Raw genomic sequence first — 4,743 nt, forward strand, 5'->3', positions numbered from 1 at the left:
AGTCGTCGTACCTGCGAGGACTTGAGATGCAGGCTGGTGTGGTCATCGGGGCCCAGACAGGACAAGGGCACAGAAATGGCCTCCTGCCAGAGCAGAGCCTTGTAGAGGGCTAGCAAATCAGTAGGGAAGGAGTTAGAATAAACACCCAACCCTCACTCTCAGGCTGGTGTCTGTCTCCTAAAAGTGCTTCTCTTTATTCTACTCCAAGCCAGATGGCAGAGGGCCCCACTGTGTGCTCTGCAAAGGTCAGCCACCCAGGCACAGGGCATTATGAAGAGGGGTGAGGAATGGACCTGGGAGAACAAATGGGAACGCTCAGCACTCATGGGAGAACCATTGTCTTAATAATTGGATGTTCATATAACAAACTAAATATGATGCCATTAATGTGTTCATATATTTCATTGGACGTACATCACAGGACTGACTCCACTGCAAAATTTAGACATTCGTCTTTCTAACAGCTATTGGTCTCATAGCATCTTGGATAACTTCTAACTAAAGAACTCTACTAATTCTTGCCAGTACTTTTAAGGAATTTCTCTCATTTTCCAAGGTCACTTTATACTGATTGTATATCTTTGTTTAAGTTTATTTATTTATTTATTTTGAGAGAGAGATAGAGAGTGAGCAGAGAAGGAACAGAGAAAGAAGGAGACGGAAAATCCCAAGCAGGCTCCACACGGTCAGCACAGAGCCTGATGCGGGGCTCGAACCCACAAACCGTGAAACGATGACCTGAGCGAAAATCAAGAGTCGGACACTTAACTGACTAGCCAGGTGTCCCCGGACTGTACATCTTGAAGCAATGAACAACTCTATATACTTTGGAGCCAAATGAAAATTTATCAGTGGACATTGTTATTCCTTTTGCAAATCATAGATGAAAGAATGACATTTAAAAAGCATCTCAATGGGCACTGAGGAGGGCACTTGTTGGGATGACACTCAGTGCTGTCTGTTAGAGATGAACCACGGCAATCTACCCCTAAACCAAGAGCACACTTTACACACTGTATGTTAGCCAATTTGACAATAAATTATATTTTTAAAAATAAATAAATAAATAAATAAATAAAATAAAAAGAATCTCACTTATGTAAACTTTCAGAAGTATTTGCTCATGATACTAACGAAGCATGGATATGATAGAACTGAAAAGTCACGAAATAGTGTGTGTCCATCCTCTGCCAATTTATTTTACAAGAACAAAAAGAAAAAGTAATCAATTTTCCTACAGTTACGATACAATAGCTCGTAGCTTACTTGATTTGTAACCTTTATTTTGTGATCTTTGTCTGAGCCATTTGAGGGTCTTAATCAGAATGACAGTCTAGCTTAAGTTGGTATATAATAACTAATCTTATAAATAGATTTAGAAGAGAAAGGGGGTGAAAAAATAGGAACTTCAAATTTTACATGGTTGGATTAAAAAATGTGTGCAATTAATGGGAGTCTCACCATTAGCCCAGTGGAGTCACGTAAAATTACCGGGGATCATACGGGTTTATAGACCGTCCTGTAGTCAAGTGTATACCGGACAAGAAGCCAAATAAAACACCTCAAAAGTTATTTCTTTGTGTGACTCAGTGATCTGGTCAGATAATACAGGCAGATGGCCCTTTATTTTTCTCTCCTTAAAATGATTGTGTTCATGAGACTGTCCCTTCCAGTTTAAAATATTTCATTTACTCCCTGGTGTGATTCCATCCTGTGCAGCTGTTCTCTGGAACAGAAGTCGTTTATCCCCATCCGCCCTCTCTCCCACCTAAATGCATGCCACCATACCATGGAAGCTTTGAAGGAAATGGACATGAGTCCCAGAACTACCTTTTTGGTTGTGAACTAAAGGCTGACAATGATTATCACTTTAATGTGGATAAGGTTGGAAACGAGCACCAGTCATATTTAAGAATGGACTGTGCAGGGGCTGGTGCAAAGGAAGGATTGAACATTGTTGAATCAGAGGCAATGAATTACTATGGCAATCCAATTAAAATCACACTGGCAACTTTGAAAATGTCTGTCCAGCTGACGGTTTCCCTAGGGGACTTGGAAATAATACCACCTGTGGTCTTACAGTTGAAATGTGATTCAAGGCCTGTGCACACTAGTGGACAGAACTTTATAGCTGTGGAGGATGATGCAGAGTCAGAAGAGGAAGAGGGAAGGGGATATGAAACTCCTTGGTATATTTGGAAAGCGTTCTGCTCCTGAAAGTGGCAGCAAGTTTCCACAGAGAAAAGTAAAACTTGTTGCTGATGAAGGTGATGATGATGATGATAAAGATGATGATGAAGAAGATGATGAAGAAGATGTGAAGATGATGGTGATGGTGATGATGGTGACAAGGAGGAAACTGAAGACAAGGCTCTAGTGAAGAAATCTATACAAGATACTCCAGCCAAAAATGCACAAATATCAAACCAGAGTGGAAGAGACTCAAAATCATCAACACCAAGATCAAAAGGTCAAGATCCTTCAAAAAATAGGAAAACATTCCCAAAACACTGAAAGGGCCTAGTTCCATAGAAGATATTAAAGCAAAAAATGGCAAACAAGCATAGACAAAGGTGGCCCTCTTCCCAAAAGTGGAGGCCAAATTCATCAATTATGTGAAGAATTGTCTCCAGATGACTGACCAAGAAGCTATTCAAGGCATCTGGCAGTGCAGGAAGGCTCTTTAAGAAAACAGTTTAAGCAGTTTGTTAAAATTTTCAGTCTTGGGGCACCTGGGTGGCTCAATCGGTTAGCTTCTGACTTCGGCTCAGATCATGATCTCACGGTCGGTGAGTTTGAGCCCCGCATCGGCTCTGTGCTGACAGCTCAGACCCTGGAGCCTGCTTCGGGTTCTGTGTCTCCCTCTCTCTCTGACCCTCCCCCGGTCATGCTCTCTCTCTGTCTCAAAAACAAACATTTAAAAAAAATTATTTTCAGTCTTATTTCATTTCTGTAACAGCTGATATCAGGCTGTCTTTTTTATACTGCAGAGTGAGGACTTTCCCTGTGACGTCTGATCAGTGTTGTCCAGGTTCCATTACCAAGAATGTGTTGTTCAAACTTCCTGTTCGTTTTTAAACATGGAACTCTACCCTTTGCTTGGGTTCTGGTACATACGGGCTGTTAGACAGGATGTGGTGGCGGTCAGACAAATAGAAATGGTGGGGAGACAAAAATGTGCATGTGAAATAAACTCAGTATTTTAATAAAGCAAAATTAAATCATTTAAAATTTAAAATACTAATACTCCCCTGAATTCATATTTCCCTTTCAAAAACTATAAACCAAACACATGCTTCTTACAAAAATCCCACATAGCACAAGTCCTCCTCAACCAGTGATGGAGCAAATCATATATTTAAGTCAATTTTAGCCAATATTTAATCCAACTCGCTGGGCTGAGAAGGTGTGCCTTCTTTCCTTTCAGTTCTATTTTCCATTTCTTGGATTCTTCATGGTCTGTCTCTTTTTTTTAAAGAATATTACCTATTCACTGTTAGACTCCTTCCAATTCAACACGGGGACTCTGTTTTCTCCTTAAAACCCATGGTTCTCTCTGACTGGCAATATCAACATCACCTGGGAACTTGTTACAAATGCGAATTGTCAACACAGAACAATTTAATCAGAAAATCTGGAGACGGGGCTCAGATTGTTTTGTTTTGTTTTGTTTTACGTTCCTAGGAATGACCTTGTCTCTCTTGTCCACTTAAATTCTTACAATTCTTTTTAAGATTTGGTTCAGATACTACCCATTTATAACATAACTGTAGAATCTTCCTCTGGAGGAAGATTTTTGTTCTAGTGATGTATTTCTCCCTTGTGCACGGCACAGTTCCCCAAGCACAGAACACACAATTAACAATCCATAGGGCTAACGCTTCATTATACCTTTGAATTATCTGCAAACACATAAAAATATGAATGAATATAATAGTTCAGGTAACTGCACGAAGCATATAGTGTTTTAACCCCAAGAATTCACGGTCACCTGGTAAAGCAAACGGGAGGTAGACCACCAACCGTTGGAAGACCGCGTTAAAGAGTTTGAACTTGGCCCACAGCCTCCAGGTAAAATTTGAGGCAGGGCAGAATGTCGACTGGTTCATGTTCTGCTAGGATCGCAGCAGGGCTGAGGCTGGGACGGGCCAGCACTTGAAGAACTTGACAGGTGTGTACACACACTTAGGGGGAGGGCCTTCCAGGCCAAGAGAAGGGTTGTTTATATTCTTCCTCTTCCGCCCTGTCATGGGGCAGGGTGCTGAGCAGCGGTGGCTGTCCTGTGGATCATGTTCCAACACTTTTAAACCCGGGGGAGGGAAATGTACCAGGGGAAGGCAGGAACAGCGAGGGGGAAAATATTTTCCAGAATGCTGCAGGTCAGCCTGGGACACGCAAGATCAGTTGACAAGTGTGAGAATCGCAGAAGATGAAAATGTTGTGCCTGTCTCCAAGAACAATAGAAAATACAGACGAGGAGTAAAGAAGACGTTCGAACGTGATATTCAGTCGTGTGCAAATGGAGAAATTTCCAGGTGCGTTTCTCTGCGTTGTAGCCTCCTGCCCCACAGTCTACGGGAGCAGGTCTGGCTGGCTGACGTTATGGGATCAAGACTGGGGAAATACTTGAATAGAGGCTCCGGATTAGAAAAAAGTAACTGAAGCATGCCTGGGGAAGAACAAGTCCTATGAGGAAAACGGACATCCTATCACTGACAAACACGTGGGACACACGCAATGTTT

General features: G+C 41.8%; 1 pseudogene; it reads left to right on the plus strand.

Moving 5' to 3' along the window:
- Positions 1 to 1,899: 1,899 nt before the first annotated feature.
- LOC125933508 (nucleophosmin-like) lies at positions 1,900 to 2,687 on the plus strand (annotated as a pseudogene).
- The last annotated feature ends 2,056 nt before the right edge of the window (positions 2,688 to 4,743 follow it).

Source organism: Panthera uncia, chromosome D2 (genome assembly GCF_023721935.1).
Source record: "Panthera uncia isolate 11264 chromosome D2, Puncia_PCG_1.0, whole genome shotgun sequence".
Lineage (NCBI taxonomy): Eukaryota > Metazoa > Chordata > Mammalia > Carnivora > Felidae > Panthera > Panthera uncia.